Here is an 18,789-nt window from a genome sequence, read left to right as displayed (position 1 = left end):
ATATATAAAAATTTCCACATCTTCTGATGTTTGCAGTAACAATTGATTGACACCAGGAAAGGCTGACATTTATGAGGCAAATTTCAAAAATAAAAATAGAGGAAGAAAAAAAAGAAATCTGTACAAGGTATTTGGAACTAAAATATGGATATCAAAATATATATCAAAAGCTAAGGATTATTTTTTTTTCCATTTTGAGCTATGTGTTCTCACAAGGATACTTTTGGGTTGTGATACCTTTTTTAAACTAACAAGTCAATAAAATAAGCTTAAAACTAGATTCTTAATCACCATATTGCAAAGAAGTAAGCCAACTTAAAAAAAATAGTCAATAATACTGTTCTTGCTAAAATAGGTATTAATAAATAATTTTTTTTAGGATTTTGTTTATTTATTCATGAGAGACACCGAGAGAGAGAAGCAGAGATACAGGCAGAGGGAGAAGCAGGCTCTATTCAGGGAGCCGACGTGGGACTCGATCTCAGGTCTCCAGGATCATACCCTGGGCTGAAGGCGGCGCTAAACCTCTGAGCCACCCAGGCTGCCCTTAACAAATAAATTTAGTTAAAATATTTTATTGAATTGAAAAAATAAGTCATTCTAAAGCTATGTATCTTACTTTTAAAATGCATATATACAAAACAAATGAAAGTTAGTTACAAATAAATACAATAATATATTGGGGTGTAGGTTCAAATATCCCCTCATAATAGTGTTGAATGACCAGAAGGCTCAGAGACCATTGTCAGAGACATTTATGTTTATAATTTACTCTCAGACCTTAAAATTGAAGATATCAGTTTTCATTTCTGATTCTTTTTTTAATCCTCTGCAGCACATGGCACACTCTTGCACGTGGCAAATGATCGGCAATTATCTGTTGAATAAATGAAGAAATAAATGCATGTCTATGGCGTTGCTGATCTGCAAGTAGTGACTGACTACCCAGCTGCCAACCCTCAGTAAAGGAATTGTTTTCACCCTTACAATGCTATCTTATTGCAAGACAACTGAAATCATGGAGCCCCCCGTGACTTCCAACTTCCTTGGTACTCTGGCCAGGCTGTCAACATGTCTGCAGCATCCTCTCTACCTAGTAGGTGCTACTAAATATATGCTAATGTAATGCAGAAAAACTTCCATCATGAGACATGATTGAAATACTTCCATAGCAAACAAAAGCCATTAACAATTAAATGAATATTCCAAAAGAATAAAAAACATAAATCTTGGAAGAATGCAGTGGAGATGCATTTTTTTCCTGCCTTTCATTTAGAAAGCTATTCTGTAAAAGTCTTCTAACTTTAACCTTTGACTCTTAGTGGAAGACACCCCAAACTGACAGCCATTGATAGGTGCACCCTACATGAGACGTGCAGTATACAGGTGCCCATTTGGGACACAGGTGTGTGCTGGTAAAGAACTCTTCTGGAACATTGTGCAGGCAATGACTTCTTGTTGAAGGAAAGAAGACTTCTAAATTTTCAGCACAAATGTATGAGCAACGCAGGGTGATCACTCCCCATGTCTCTCTGCTCACAACTCATTCTTAGGGAGAACAAGATACAGCAAAGAAGCTTTACAAAAATTACGCATTTCCGTCACTGAATTGCTGGTGAAGGAGATGTCTATTTTCAGCAATGTCAGAACAATTTATTAGAACCAATTCTCCCACCAAGGACAACTTGAAAATTAGGAAACATCTTGAAAACATGAAAACACCCCCAAAATGATGAGCTAATGGTACATATAAATGAAAACCTTCATAAAGATGTAAAGAGTCACCACACTTACCAAGATTATCTACAAATTTCATTTAATTCCAGAAAAAAACTCTTTTCTTTTCTTTTCTTTCTTCCTTTTTTTTTTAATTTTTGGAAATAGAGACACTGATTTTCCAATCATGTTTCAGATGATCTGTTCTAACACCTAAAGCTGACTAACCCACTGTCCTGCTTAACATTTTGCAGTGCCTCTCCATTTCCCTCCAGGTATAGTACAAAGTCCTCATGATAGCTCTCCTGGCCTGGCTCTGTCTCCTTCTTCAGCCTCAGCCCACCTTCCTGCTACCAGGGAGTGGCACCATCAGGCTTTTGTAGATGTTACCTCTTCTTTCTGGAGCATCCTCTTCAGACCCGACCGCCTTGCCTGAGATGTCCTCACTGGTCTCTCAGAACCCAGCTCAGGTGTCCCCTCCGCACAAAGCAGTGTTCAGAGCTCATCCTCTGTGTATCTGTACTGAATCCTACCACCACACGCACTGCCTCTCTGCACCGTCAGCATTGGCTAGCTGCCCTGTCCCCTGCTCCGTGCGGGCTCTCTGCATTCACTCAGCTGGCTCAGTGCTGCACACAGCAGATGCTAACTAATTACTGAAGGGGTCAAGGAACAAACTAGTGAATAAATTAAAGCAACAAAAATATATTGATTTGTCTTTCTGCCCACGGGACACACAAGTGAAGAGAAGGAGTGACTTTTTTGTTACCAGGTTAACAATCTCACCTCCTTTGACGTGTTCAGTGGCTAAATTCATACCTAGAGTTCTGTCTTTCATCTATTCATTCACCCAACAAATACTGGTTACCTGCTCTTTTCCTCATATGTTATCAAATTGAATCATATGACAGTGCTGATATTAGACAATTTTTTAACGATTTTGTTTGGCTCAACTTCCTGTAACCACCGTTGGAGAAAAGTGCCTCTCTCTGATCCCAGCTAGTGAGAAATCAGGTTGTATACACAAAAAGTTCTGGCATGTACTAAGCACTCCTGAAACTATCCTCTTTTTTATAGTTATTCCAAATAAAATACCAACAGCTCTTGAGTCAGGAAGGCCTTTGCCTGAAAGTCATCTGTAATCAATTAGTTTGTAAATGGTGGCTATCAAAAAGCCAATTTTATCCAAGGTGAATGTGGAAAAGAACAATATCTATAAACCAATGGAGAAAACATTTGCCCACACTTGCCTGCCGAAAAATAGAATAGTGGTGTATTTGAAAACCAGGATACTCTAAATAGAATATTTTACTGAAGACATAATGAGTACTGACAACATGACAGGTGCTTGATGTTGAATGAGAGCAGACCCTGCGCCTGCTGAAGAGAGCTGCAGCCCAGGTTCTGGGGACATCACAGAGAAAGGATGGAAGTGCTCCCGAGGGAAGGTGCGAGCCTCGTGTTGAAGCAATCCCAAATGGCTTCTGCCACAAATGGGTCTCCAGGAACCTCAGGGTCGATTTCTGTATAAAGCCAGCAGAAATGAACTTAAAAAGGTGGTTTTCTTGTTAAAATCATACCATAATAGCTCTCTGAATTTCCTTCCAGCCTACTACCTCATGGACGCAGCTGGAAGCTTTGGAAACGGGTCTGCGTGCCCTCTTTTTATCCCCTTCATTCCCCACCAGAGTGCTATGAAAATGGAATTACAGGTTTAAAAGGCTGTTTTTCTTCCAGTCTAAGTAGGAGGTGGAGCAAGCCTGATCACTCTATGTATTTAAGGACCCTGGAGGGATTATGGGAACAGAGCTTGCACACACATATAGACTGGGGTAGACCAGATACCTTACCTGGCCACATCCAAGCAGTCCATGAACTACTTTATGCTCGAAATATCAAAATTAGAAAGTCATGAGTTTGTATTAAGGTGCCGTACTGCAAGCTCATCATGCAGAATCGGAGCCCCAGGTTCAAATTCTTGATCTACCACTTAACCATTTCATGTCTATACCTCACTGGGCTTCCTTTATCTGAAAAAAAAAATATGGAAAACAACACATGCCACAAATGATTGCAAATATTAAATTAGATAATTATCTTTGAGATATGCAAGCATAATACTTACTCTGTGATAACTGAATGAATATTCAATCTCAATAAATGTGAGCTAAATTCAAATTTACCAAAACTGAATACATACCTAGTCTCCTGAAATAAATATTCCTCTGCTCAGCAGCTTTCATCTGTTCCTTCCTTGAAGCTCAGCAAGTGAGCTGTGACTGGAGTGACGATGACAATTAGAACAAGTCATCTGATCTGGGTGTGCACAGTTTAATAACTGTAAAGGGTCCATTAGCCCCACGCTGCAATCTTTTGTTGCCAGAAGTATTGCCTGGTGATCCGAAAGTGCTTAAAATTGCTCCTCAGTGGTACCCATATTATTGGGTTAGGATGAAACTTTTCAAGAGCAAGCATGGTAATTGAAGACGGTACTATCCTAACACCTGAGGTGTGGGCAATATGACCATTTACCCACATTTGCTTTATACCTTGGTTCCATTACAGAGCCCTGCTTCTGGTATATGGAAACAAGTAACAAAACATCTCTAAGCCCCAACTGGTTCATCTTAAAATAGATCTAATGATAGAATTATGAAGAATAGCAAGCATAGAGTATATTAGGTCCTTTAAGAGTTTGGGACATGTTCAATACTCAATAAATGGCTGTTAGTATCATTGTGGTATTGTAGGTGAGTAACTCTAGACCTAAATTCTGACTTCCTAATCCCTAAGCTCTATGATATTGGTAATGAAACTTTTTCTCAGCCCCTGGTTTTGTTTTCTTTTGTCATCTGTAAAATGGAATTAATGATACTAATCCTATGGGGTAGTTACAAAATAGAGAGAACATAGAGAAAAACTCCAGCCTTCATGGACTTCATGGAACCTTTTATTTATTTATTTTTTCAGACTCCCCTGTCTCAGGTGCTCTGAGTTAATCACTCTTAGGATGTCCTTGAGAGTTGGACTCAACAAAGAGAGCTTCCAAAGAAGACCCCAAGGACACCAAGTGAGTTCCGATAAGGATGAACCATTTCCAACAGCAATAGCAGAGTCTGGATTTTTTTTTCTCTTATCTTATGAGCACGTGTGTGTTGAAAGGGGTCAGTTCACACTTGTGTCTGCCTCTCAGCTATTTTTTAAGCTACCAAGGTTTGGCTCAGGGCTATAAAATAAGACTAAGTTCTGACACTTTAAGAAGCGTGCCCGGAAAACTAACCAGAGCAGGAAGGAGAGAAAAAGCATTAGGAAAGTGCAGATGGGTTTTGCAGCTGGGTGGAGGAACATTAGCATGAGACATAGGAAAGTGTTGCCTACGGAGCCCAAGTGTTGCTTAACACAAAGGTTACCATCACTTCGGTGTGAATAAGAGCATGTTTAAGGTATGATGCTGCTTCTGCAGTTTATCGTTCCTCTATCCGGAAAGGTTTTCAGCTTGGCAGTATTTTCCCCTCTACTAATCCAACTCCTCTTGGAAAATGTCATTCTGCTTGAATTTTCATAGTTCGGCCCCTTACTCAGGCACCTGGGATTTCCGGATCAAAGCTGCCGATCCTGTGAAACTAGGAAACAGTGGGTGTTGGAGAAGCAATTCATTTGCTGTGGGTGCCCAAGTGGGTTAATTTCAAAGAAATGTCAGCCAGTTTCTTCTCTGCCTGTTTCCCTTGGTTTGCTTCTCCTTTCTCCGTAGGCGAGGGAGTTTATCTCTGGCATGCTCTCCTGGTTTCTCAAGAACAGTCAGCTTCCATCTGTGCCTCATCTGGAAAAGGGCTCAAGGCACTGCTGCCCTTTGACAATGAACGTGGCACATGGGGCGAGACACAGAAGGGACGTGTCTGATCACTGTGGGCTGCCTCTCTGTAGAGAGGACTCTAAGGTAAACCATGGAAGGGACCCTCCAGTCTCCACCATGCTCTTCACAAGGCACAATGGATAAAAACATGCTTAAAGAGAGGAATAAAGAAGTGAAGAAACGCTCAGAACAAGCTGATCCCAAATCTCATCCTCTTTCCTTGGCATGCTGTATAATCAGGACAGCATGGGACAGATTTTTTTTTTTTTTTTTGAGACAATACCCTGGTGGCAGGACCTTAATTTAAAACGCAGTATAATCCAGTGTAATTCTGCTCATTTTGATGTTTTTCATGAGCTTAAGGATAACTAGTAGGCCCCCCAAAACCCTGCTGACAAGCATCAACATAATTGTGTGTTTGGAAGGAAATGATTGTGTGCAGTTTGTGGCTTGTTCTGAGACTCACGTATAGGCTCCTTACTTAGTCTGTGTAGATGGTTTTAGGTACTGAAGTAACTGGGGAGACTTTCACTACAGAGCTCCAAAGACCATGGTAAGTAACTCTCGGAGATCCTCGCGCATTTTCATGTTTCTTAAAGAATTAGCCATAGGACAGAAATCACCTGAGGAGTAAGAGAAATGAGGGTCTTGAAGATGAGAAAAGAAAGGAACATTATTCACATGCAAGGAAAACAGCCAACAGCCATCCAGAGCAGCCCAACTGCGGAGACGGAGCAGAGAGAAGAATCCAGAGCCAGGTCCTTGAGCACCCACTGTGACTTGTCCCTTATCTAATATTACAGCTCATCCTCTTTTCCTCTATCTCACCCATTTCTATGCAACATTCCCACACTTACCCAATGGACTTTCTGATACACACACATTTGATCGGGTCACTTTTCTTCTTACACCTTAGATAGGCTTTCATTAGCCACCAGATAATGTCTAGGGCAAGAAGGATCTTTACAAAGCTGATTGCAGGGATCCCTGTGTGGCGCAGCGGTTTGGCGCCTGCCTTTGGCCCAGGGCGTGATCCTGGAGACCTGGGATCGAATCCCACATCAGGCTCCCGGTGCATGGAGCCTGCTTCTCCCTCTGCCTGTGTCTCTGTCTCTCTCTCTCTCTCTCTCTCTCTGTGACTATCATAAATAAATTTTTAAAAAAATTAAAAAAAAAAAACAAAGCTGATTGCAAGGGCACTTGGATGGCTCAGTGGGTTAAGTATCTGCCTTTGACTGAGGTCATGATCTCAGGGTCTTGGGCTTGAGCCCAGAGACCTTGCTCAGCATGGAGTCTGCTTCTCCCTCACCTTCTACCCCTCCCTGACTTGAGCGTGCACACTCTTTCTCCCTCTCTCAAATAAATAAATAAAATATTTTTAAAAATTCTGATTGCAGCCTTCCACTCCAGGCTTTATTATAAATTACACCCCAGTCTTTCTTGTAAATTACTTCTAATGTAAACTTAAATGAAATTCAATAAGCATCTCAACTAGAAAGGTTACATTGATGAAATGAAGTGCATATTTGGCATACCATGTGGTGTTGGAAAATTCTTCTCAGAGGCCTTCTTCCACAGGGATGGAGTGATGGTGGTAGATTGGAACACTGGTGTGTGGTGTTCTTCCTACACAAAAAGAGGTGGGAAATGTAATAGGAAGAGACCTAAAGGAAGTATTGGTGTCACAGGACAGTAAAAAGCAGAGTTGACAGAGGGGAGGCACGGTTTTGTGAGAAAGGCAGGAGATGGACCCCAAGGATAGAGGTCAGTGTGCTTTGCACCTGCAGCTGTATAAAGAAGCCTCATGACCTATGCGAATCGAGAGTCTTCTGTGCTTGTGTGGAGTTATACATTAAGAAAAGGAACAGGAGAGTGAAAACTGGACCCTTTGATATCTGACTATGTCACAGGAATAGAAAGCAGATGACCCCTTCCTGTCAAACTGGTTTCTTCCAACGCCTGGCCCTGTGCACGCCCTACAGACCTCTAAGGATTTGGTGCAATCTCTCCTTTCAGTGGAGGAGACTTTGATGAATAGCTAGTGTACGGTTGTGCAGCATGGAGGTGATGAGATCCAGAAATGGGTCTAGATATTAGGACAGCAGAGGCTGTGCTTTCTCCTCTGGCCACTCCAGGGATTCTCAACCCTGTGAAGCTTTGAAAAAGTCCCACCAGGCTTCACTCCAGACCAATTAATCAGAAGCTCTGAGGATGAGGATTAAGAAATGGATTTTAGGGTTTGGTTTTGGTTTATTTTTTACTTTTTAAAGCTCTCCAGATGGTTCTAATATGAAGCTGAGGTTGAAAATGTTTGCTTCACAACATACAACCATGAGAAAGTAACAACTTCAAGAGTTCATGGGGAAGCCAATCCCAAGGGTATTTGAAGGATGTAGATAATGGAATTTGCACGTTTTAGCATTCTTTGTTCTCACTACTCTTTGAGATTCTCTTTAAGAAACACATATCCAGGGGATCCCTGGGTGGCTCAGCGGTTTGGCGCCTGCCTTTGGCCCAGGGCGCGATCCTGGAGATCCGGGATCGAATCCCACGTCAGGCTCCCGGTGCATGGAGCCTGCTTCTCCCTCTGCCTGTGTCTCTGCCTCTCTCTCTCTCACTGTGTGCCTATCATGAATAAATAAAAATTAAAAAAAAAAAGAAAAGAAACACATATCCACACACACACACACACACAAACATGCGCGTGCATTTTATTAGAATCTGGATCACCTCCATTCCTTTCCTCACTTCCACAGTTTCTAAACTATGCTTATAAAGCTGCGTTTATAAAGCAGTCTAATGTATTGCTAAAACGTAAATAAAAGAGTTCATCAGGGATCTAAGCTTCTTTTCTTGTCCAAGATCTGTTAACGAACAACTTGTGTGATCCTGGGGCAAAACTGCCTAATTTGAATTGCCTACTCTGTGAAATTAGGTTGACTTTGATAATCATTAAGGTCTTTCTCAGCTATGAATTTCTGATAATTCCAAATCTTAATATTGAATGCTGATGTCATATAAATATGATACAGATATATGCTAGATAGTTAAATGAGAAATGTTTTAGAAAAATATTTATTGCAAAATATATTTGGATACTACTGTGTGTGTTTTCTTTGGTTTTGTATACATTTCACACAACAAGAAGAAAAGGATCCAAGAGCCCTTGTGGTTCTGGTGTGGAGCCAACTGTGCCGTATAAAGACAAGGGCTCTAGGTCATACAGGCAGCATGAACCCCTGTTCTAACATATAATAACTGTACGACCATGTCAGATTTTAAACTCTCCTAGATTCTGATTCCTCACCTGTAACACGGGGATAACAATCATTTCTATCTGAGAATAGGACAAGAATCCAAAAATTTCAACAGAAATTATTCAACCTAAGGCCTAATGCATTGTATGTAGTCAATGACTTTATTAATATTATGTGAACTAGATAAGTCAGTATGCCCAACATCCCAGGACCAGCAATGAGGACACAGAAGCAAGAAGCAACAGCATGAGCCAGGCAGGGAACAGTTTGCTAGAAAATCTTCTCTTATTCTATGTTTTGCCAAAGACACCAAGAATTAATTGATCTACTTTCTCTGCTAAGAAATATGTTTACTCAGTATATTTGAATTCCCAAAACACAAAACATGAGTTAAAAAGAGAAATTATTCATAAGAAGAAATCTTGAGTTTTCTCAAAATCATGAGAAATTTCAACCGTTCTCAACAGTTCTCAAAATGTGGTCTGGAAATATCCTGGAATCCCTAAGTCCTTTTCAGGGGATCCTTGGGTCAACACTGAGACCACTCCCCTTCTTTCCCCATATGCTTTTTTCACTCTCATTCTCTTTCAGGGTCACAGGGTCTTTTCTAAAACCTCCCTGACTTGCAATGCCCACCTTGCTCTGGCAGCCAATGAGTGTGTGCTTGTGTATTCTCAGCCTTTATTTCTGGTGCCATAAATATCAATAGACGTAGCTCAAATAAACAAGGCACTTTGGAATCTCTAGTAACTTTTAAGACTGGAAAGAGTTCTAAAAGCAAAAGGTTTGATAATTCTTAGATCAACAAATAAAGTCCATGTTAGTATACATTTTAGGATAGTAAAAAAAAAAAATCTATAAGCCAAGCTTCTATATGTTACCACATCCTTCCCCCAGTTCAATCTAGGTTGGTGTGTCTCAGCCATGATTGTACATTGTAATCACTGTGAAGCTTTAAAAAACTAGCAATGTCCTAAATCCACAGCCCCCTCCCCTAGACATTCTGATTTAATAGATTTGGGAGTTTGCCAGGGCATCAGGAATATTGAAAGCTCCCCAGATGATTCAGTTATGCAGCAAAGTCAGAGAACCATGTTGTTGGATGGGTGAACAAACTTTTTGACAGGCAAGAAAGGGAAAAGTCCATCATATACCCACCTGGGATCTTGGGGCTTACCTCAAGCGGAGCCAGGCTACTCAGACTGGGGAGTGTGAGTTGTTCTAGGACTCTCCTCCCAGAGAATTGCCTCAGAACCTGTGCCCTTGGACTGAGAGGTGAGCCCAACAGTCCAAACCCTAAAATCTGGATTCTAGGAGCAAGCATCCCTTGGACTCAGCCTGTACACTTTGCTCAGCCTTCCTTGTTCTTATAGCACTGTGGAAATCTTATCCATTAGTAATTCCAAACCTCCCCACTGTGCCCTCTTCTATTCCAAATTGATAAATTAAGGATCCATGAGAAACAGAATCTTTGTTTCAATATGTCAGACCAGCACCCCTGCCAAGATCAAGTGAGCTGACCCATCCTATGGCACTTCCTAAGTGCCGCTCCCCAGAAATCACAGCCAGGCCTGCAAACTTGCTGTCTGTGTCATGAGATAGAAGACACCTGGGCCCAATCCCATGGTTGTCATGACAGCCAAGTCTAAAATAGACTTCCAGACACGAGAGCTGTTTGGCTGACTCTGACCTACATGTAAGCATAAATATTATTCGTGTTGGAAAGGAAGCAACCTTCTATTTTATTCAGAGAGATATTTAGAAATGCTGGCTGTGGATTTGCTCCATGGGGATTTTAGAAAGTTTGAAAAGGCTCCTAAATTGTGAAGATTATAAGAGCTCATGCCATTTCTAATACTGTCCTTGTACAAGATGACAATAAACGTTCCTTATTGCCATCTGGTTGCATGTTATAGATTCAGGCTGTATATAAAGAAGCCCCATGTTCCTGTTCATAAGCTTTGTGGTGCAAAGTGAGCACTGTTAGACACATTCGCCTTCATCCACCTTCGGCCACTTCTATCCATTCACAAGAAAACAAGGAAATGGAGAGCTAATGAGGAGGAGGGGAGATATTTGGAGCAAGAAATAGTAAAGCCTCAGGAAGAGATTTTTATGTCTCTGAAAAATAGTCTGGAATCAAGAAATCCAAAAATCCTTTCACTCTCTCCATCTTGTCCCAATTCTTAATTTTGTTATGTTTGCTCTATCCGTTGGAGTTCTATAGTCAGCCATACCATTTTGTTTTTCAAGTGATAATCCTAGCATTTTCCTTGAGAAGGTTCTATGGAATACTGTATTGGTAAGAAAAAAGAATGGGATCTCCATCTAAAGTGTCCAATGTGGCAGCCGTGAGCCACTTGTGGCTGCTGAGCACTTGCAATGTAGCTGGTGTAAAAGATGCATTGTAAGTATATATAATACATACCGGATTTTCAAGATTTTATACGAAAAATAGTTGAAAACATTATATTTATGATTTTTATATTGATTATATGTTGAAATGAAAATATTGTGGATAAGTTTGTCTAAATAAAATATGCTATTTAAATTAATTTCACCTGCTTCTTTTTACCTCTTTAATATGGTTACTGCTTATAGTTGTCAGGATTCTCCAGAGAAACAGAACAAATAGAAAAAAAAAATATATATATATATAGAAAGAGAGAGAGAAACAAATAGAATATATATATATATATATACATATACATATATATACACACACACATATATATATGAGATAGAAAGAGAAAGATATTATAGGAATTGGCTCATGAAATTATGGAAGCTGAGAAGTCCCACAACCTGCCATCTGCCAGCTGGAGACCCCGGAGAGCCAGTGATATATTTTAATTTCGGTCCAAAGGCCTGAGAACCAGGGGAGCTAACATGTAAATCCAAGTCTCAAGGCAGCAGAAGATGAGATGAGATGTCTCAACTCTAGGGAAAGGCAGAAAAAAACAAAAGCAAATTCCTCCTTTCCTTGCCTTTTGTTCTAATCCCTCAGTGGATTGACTGGCATCCCTCCACCCGCCCACACACGCACTAGGGAGGGCAATCTGCTTTCCTAAATCCGATTCAAGTGCTAATCTCATCTAGAAACACCCCCCATAAACACAACCAGTAATAACACTTAATCTGGGCACCCCATGGCCTGTCAAGTTGACACATAAAATTTACCATCACACTACTTTGTTTTACTTTCTTAGTGTGATAACTAAAATTTTTAAATTACATATGTGGTTTACATTATAGACAGATGGATAGAGAGATGATAGAAAGACCCACAGATGATGTTGATGGTGAAGGTAGAGGAGGAGGTGGGGAGAAGGAAAGAGAGGAGGAGATGGAGATTCAAATCTCTGCCTCAAAGTCACCTTGGAGAGACCTCTGAACACCTCCATTCATATACTATCATATCACCTTTTTTATTTTATTTTATTTTATTTTATTTTATTTTAAATCTTTTATTTATTTATTTATTTATTTATTTATTTATTTATTTATTCATGAGAGATACAGAGAGAGACACACAGATACAGGCAGAGGGAGAAGCAGACTCCATGCAGGGAGCCCACCATGGGACTCTATCTCGGGTCCCCAGGATCACACCCTGGGCTGCAGGTGGTGCTAAACCGCTGCACCACCGGGGCTGGCCTTATATCACCTTTTTAAACTTTATTTATCTGGCATTTACTATTCTGCAATTATCTTATTTGATCACTGTCTTCCCTCTCTAAAATGTGACCACAGGCTGCAGACCTCATCTAACTTGGTCATCACTTCATACTGAGCACTTAATAGATATTCAATAAATCCCTTCTAGATGAATGAATAACTAAAGGAATGAATTCTGAGCCTTCAGTCATGCTGATATTTTTTTCTCAGGCCTCATCCTTCTTGTCTTCTCTTTGTGATGTGACTGATAAGTCATAAATGCATGAGTCTCCTTCCAAACACAACTCAAGCATCAATCTCTATATTGTTTCTTAGAACTCTGTCTCATCTGTGACCCCACAGATTCCCGAACTTAGCATTTGTCACTTGTGCTTTCCTGTTTCTCCTTCACTATGAATTCTTCCTGAATCCCCATATCTCCAAATTGCCATTGCTCATATCAGGAAACCTAATACCCTAACTAGATGATCAGTGTAAGTGACGTGGGTTTGATTTCTTGTTTAGCTAAGTGGTGGACTTTGAGGGTGATTCATTGCATTCTGATTCTTCATTTCCTTACTTAAGATGGAAGGTTAGGGGACACCTGGGTGGTTCAGTGGTTGAGTGTCTGCCTTTGGCTCAGATCGTGATCCTGGGGTCCTGAGATCAAGTCCTGCATCGGGCTCTTCTCAGGAAGCCTGCTTCTCCCTCTGCCTATTTCTCTGCCTCTCTGTGTGTGCCTCTCATGAATAAATAAATAAATCTTCAAAAAAGAGATGGAAGATTGGGTAGAAGATGCACAGTATAATTTTCATTTGGAGTTGATTTGTTTTTATAAGTATGTATGTATTTCTTCTTTTATTTCTGCACCAATGGAAACATTCTATGCATATTAGCTAGCTAATATGCTTTCTTTCACTGCTTTCTTTCACTTAACAATTTGTTGTAATTTATTTTTTTAAGATTTATTTATTTATTGGAGACAGATTAAGAGAGAGAGAGAGCACAAACTGAGAGGGGGCAGAGAGGAGGAGAGGATCCTCAAGCAGACTCCACACTGAGCACAGAGCCCAATGCTAGGCTTAATCCCAGTACCCTGAGATCGTGACCTGAGCCAAAACCAAGAGTTGGATGATATACCACCTAGGAACCCCCTCTTGTAATTTAATTTAAAGACCTTTCCATATCCATATCATTCTTTTTGACGGTTCCCTGTCATTAGATATTATGGATTATCATAATTACTAACTGGTTTCCTATTGACAGGCTTTTAAGTTACTTTCATTCTTCTATAATTCCAAAGTAAAGATGCTACAACTAACAGCCTTGAATGTGTATGAGGCTTGTAGCAAATCTATCAGGAAGAGAAAATTCTAGAAGTAGAATTACTTAACAAAAGATATGTGCATTTTTCATTTTGATATATGCTGCCAAATTATTCTTCATAGAGTGGTATTGTTTAAACCCCTATCAACAACTGATAAGAGCATATGTTGTTGCACACACTCACCAATGTAATATGAAATTGAATATTGTTTTTGGTCTTTGCCAGTCTGATAGGTAGAAAATATTATGCCATAATTTCTATTTGCATTTTTTCTTATCATGAATAAAGTTGAATATATTCCTGTGTTTAACAGCCATCCATATGCATTTTTTCTATGAATTACCCCATCATATCATTTTCCCACTAAACTACTGCATTGTTGATCTTTTCTTATCAATATATAGAAACTCTTTATATGTTTAGGACATTTTGTCTATGATGTCTATGCAAATATTTTTCTCATCTTTTTTTGTTTGTTTGTTCATATAGTAAAATGTATGTCTTGTGGATTTTTTTTACTTGTAAAGGCCTTCTCACTCCAAGGTTTTATTTTTAATTCTCTTGTTTTCTTCGAGTGTAGAGTTTCACTTTTTATGTCTAAATCTTGGATCCATCCAAAATTTATTTTATTGTAAGTTGTGAAAGAACTATCAGCATTACTTTTTCCAGATGGTTACCCAGTTGTCCCTATACTATTTATGGGATAATTCTTTGTGTTCTGCAGTCATAATTCCCAAGTTTATTATAGCCTTAGTTATCTAGTTAAATAGGTTCAACTATCTCTGTCATTCCCTTTGTTATTGTTTCCCCGCCCCCACTCCCACCCCACAGGCATTGTTCTCAGAACTGTTTTGAGAGTAGAAGTTGATGTCAGTTAGCCCAAGATAGGTTAGGGACTCAAAAAATTTCATCTCTACTGTTGTTGAAAGTCTTGTTTAGTTATTTCATTTATTTCAATATCTAAGTTCTATGTACTGAATATTATAATAACTGCCAAAGAATGATTGTCACAGCATTTATTGGACAACTACTTAACTATATAGGCTTTAGAGGATTTGCCTAAACAACTCTCTATGCTGGGCACATGAAAGATCCTGAAAAGAATGGGATACATTTCATCAGGAAGTTTACAAGGCAATTCAATTGGCAGCTAACTTCAGGGGTAGACAAGGTGGCAGAGGTTTAAGGGGAGTAGAAGGAGAGTACTATGTGAGAAAATAGAGGGAGGATTTATTCTTACTCTAAGAGTTGGAGCAGGACAAATGTAGACGGTGTCCTTTAGTTTGGACTTGAAAGATAAAGCAGAATCATATTTGAAGGAATCTTCCGAATAAAACCAACACCTGAACCACAGCATGGACCTGTGAGTCTACTAAGCATGGACAGAATGGAAAGTGATATAGAACAATTAAAATATCTATCCCTTTGTACACATTGTTAGCAAAGCCTTTTGTGCCACGGTGACTGTTTCATAGAAGGTTGTTTGCCCAGGGCTGGACCAGCAGTATCTTTGACCTGCCTCCTTGGATTTTGCTGCCCTTTGAGCCCTAAAGGACTCTGTGCTAACTGAAGCTCTCCAGCTGAATCAAATTATATTCTTTAGTACCATTGTGAGTCCCTTAACCTTCTTTAGCCCCAATTTTCTCATGTATTTAATAGTGTGGTTACAAATAAGCTACACAAAGCATTTATCATGGTACTAGACACTCAGCTGTTTATGAAAATGAGTAAGAGCTTCATCAAATTGTATTTGAAGTGCACTTTGAATGCCCTGATGGACTTACCCATGTAGAAGAGACGTCTGTTGCTCATGAAAAGTTAGGGATTAGAAATAAAAATTTTGGGAAATAATGGCATGTAGGTGATGTTTAAAAATATGGATACAATCTCACAGGAAAATAATTCAGAGAACAAGAGATAAAATCTAACAACACAGCTTTGAAGAATAAGTCTGTGTGCAGCAAAGCAAAGGAAGAAAATGAAAGTCACCAATAATGTCATCATCCAAAAATAATCCTTTTTAATATTTTGATCTATTTCTGATCTTTTCTCTATGCACATTACATCTGTTTTCAAACAAAACTGGATCATATTCCATGTGCATTTTGTGAAACATGGAATTCTGTGTGAAAATTTCCAACATTTACTCGACAAACATTCACTGAGTGAGTGCTTTTACCTAGTGGCCAACATGTGAACTAGTCAGAAAATGTCTATGCCTTCATAGGGTCTACATTTTCTAGAGAGGACGAAAGACAATAAGGAGAAAAAAAAGAATAGGTATAACAGCCAGAGGGACAAGTGCTATGGAATAGAAGAAAACAGAGTCAGAAGGGAACTGTTTAAAGGGTGCTGGCTTTTTTGGAGAGGGTGGTCTGAGGAGGACATGATATTTCAGTGGCCCTCCAAAAGCAAAACAAATATAAATAAATTAAAATGTGGTATTCGTTTTCTGGATTTTGTGTTATTTGTGGTATATTTCGGCTTTTCAGATGTTTAATTTGTGATTTGTTTTTCATTCCAAACAAACACTTGTCTTTGTCTTTTTAAAAAGTGCAATTTATCTGATCTTGAAGACAATAAAAGAGACAGAACAGTAAGCAGACAATTCTATAGATCTATTATAGGTGAGAAGACAGAGTGTCACAGAAGCTGAGCTGAGAGGAGGACTATCTCATTTAGTTGGGAGCTGGGAAAATAGATTATATCATGTCTAAATCAAGCCTTGCTTAAACACACAAAACAGGTGAGGAAGAATATTGGAGGCCGAGTAAACATGAGCACACAAGTGTATGTGTGAGTGTGTGCTGGTGGTAGGGAGCTAAGGCAAGGGAAAATAATACCTACTAGGTCCAGCATACAGATGGGTGAGAGGAAGGAAGGTAAAGAAGTAGATAATGGACATTATCTTCAAAATAGCTGGTTCTCATAATCATTTGCAGTATTAATAAGGAGGAATGTGGAAGATAGGCAGTATTCTAGAACCTAAAGCTATTTATGCTAAAGAGCACTGCATATATTCCTCTGATTACTGTTCTTTATGACACTTATTGTTCATAACTTCTCATATGGAACCACACATTTTTTACTAGAGTTTTCTTCTTAACAAGCAAATCTCTAATGTCTCCCCTCTCTCCACAGGGTTTACTTCATTTTTATTCATGGATCAATTTTTTAAATAAATGTTCATCTTCCATCAAGTGCTTCAACTGCTGTTCAAATCTGCATTTCAGTGAAGCTTTTTCATCTATTGAAATAGGTCTTATATCCAGGAGATAATGATCTATTAATGGAAAATACATAGGCTTCTTGAAGTCAATTCTGAGCTGTATCCCAGCTGTGGGACTTAGTGGACAGGTAACTTCAGACTAGTCATTTGAAACCTGTTAGTCCAAGATCTTCATGTGTAAAATAGAGGTAAGAATCAATCCCAATTTTACAGAGTTGTAGGTGGTCTAAACAAGATGGTGAATGTGAAAAATGCTTCGTGAACTGTGAAATATCATATGTAGCTCCTTTAATTTCATAACCTCCTCTCTCATGGCTTGAAAAGAGAATCTACATGCTGCTTCTGTCAATATCTTTGCTACATTAATTCTTTTGAGCTGTACTCATTATAATTTTTTTGTAAAACTAAATTAAGACCTCCTAGTTTCTATCATGGCAGCTCCTGGTAACCACATCCCTAATTTTCCTGTTTTCAAAGCTACCAGGGATGCGCTCTACTTCCATTTTAGGGTAGTTGTTCTCATCTAAGAAGTGTCTCTAGTTAATCCTACTGTTGCTATTAAAGTGAAATAAACAGAGACTGCCCCTTTATGATAATAGTATGAGGTTTCTACTATAAATAGTGAAGATGTGTGATAATCTTCTGAGTCTTTTCTCTCTCTCTCTTACATCAGACAACATTTAACAAAAACATACTTAGTTAAAATCAACTTCTTTATAATAACAATGATTCTCATTGGACATTTTCTTCCTGGAAAGCAGTGGGGTTTGTGTGTGTGTGTGTGTGTGTGTGTGTGTGTGTGTGTTTTGTGAACATTACCACATTTTTATCCCCAGAACAGCTTTATATGTTAGCTATTATTATTACATCCACATAACAGATGATTTTGCCCGACCACAAGACCAAACCAATGGAGAAAGATTAACAATGCAGATGATAGTATTTGAAAAATCGTGTACCTAGAGTTGTATAGTTTAAAGCAGAGTCTCTTTGAAGGAAAAGCTGGGTCAAAATTCAATCTTTATCACAAGCTAATAGTTTGAACTTGGGCAAATTTATTTAACCTCTTTGAGTCTACTTTCCTCATCTGTAAAATGAAGATAATGTCTGATAACATGTATGTCCTTTCTTGTCTGAAAACTCTATAATTCAGTGTTTCCTTGGGCTGTGTTGAATTTTTAATACCCAGAAAAATCAATAGGAGAAGCAGCAACCATCTTTTAGATAGTCAGATGCCACTGTTATCTTTCATTTTTAAGGGTAAATAATATGTGGAATAGGAAGAAAATTTCTGCTACAGCAAATGGCAGGGCTGTTGTTTTTTGTTTTGTTTTGTTTTGTTTTGTTTCCCAGTTGTGGCAGAGATCTTGAACTTTATTGCAAAATAATATAAGTTATGCCTGGAGGGGACTTAAAATTAGACAGAAGTATTGACCAGAGAAACACTATCTACTATAACAAATAAATCCCCAATTGCAGCAACTTAAAATAGAACTTTATTTCTCTTTCAAATTACAGCCCAATACTATGATCTTGGTTTGAGGATAACTTCTCCCCAGGTGCTGCTTCAAGAATCCAAACTTCTTCTATTTTGAAAGTACCTGAGTATTCAAGTCACTTTTGGTACATTCCTTGAGGAAAGGGGAATGGGAGCATAAGAGCTGTTCCAATTTCTTCAAAGCTGTGACCCAGAAATAGTACACACAGCTTCCACTTATATTTCATTGGCTAAAACTCTCACATGGCTGTT

General features: G+C 39.0%; 1 long non-coding RNA gene across 1 annotated transcript; it reads right to left on the bottom strand.

Annotated features, from left to right (window-relative positions):
- Nucleotides 1-737: 737 nt before the first annotated feature.
- Nucleotides 738-2,495, bottom strand: LOC125752842 (uncharacterized). The gene is made up of 2 exons (XR_007403288.1): nucleotides 2,107-2,495; nucleotides 738-877 (listed from the first exon to the last, which is right to left on the bottom strand). It is a non-coding gene; the product is annotated as an uncharacterized LOC125752842 (long non-coding RNA).
- Nucleotides 2,496-18,789: the final 16,294 nt, after the last annotated feature.

The sequence above is a fragment of the Canis lupus genome, chromosome 17 (assembly GCF_003254725.2).
Source record: "Canis lupus dingo isolate Sandy chromosome 17, ASM325472v2, whole genome shotgun sequence".
NCBI lineage: Eukaryota > Metazoa > Chordata > Mammalia > Carnivora > Canidae > Canis > Canis lupus.
This window is presented reverse-complemented; position numbering and strand designations above follow the sequence as displayed.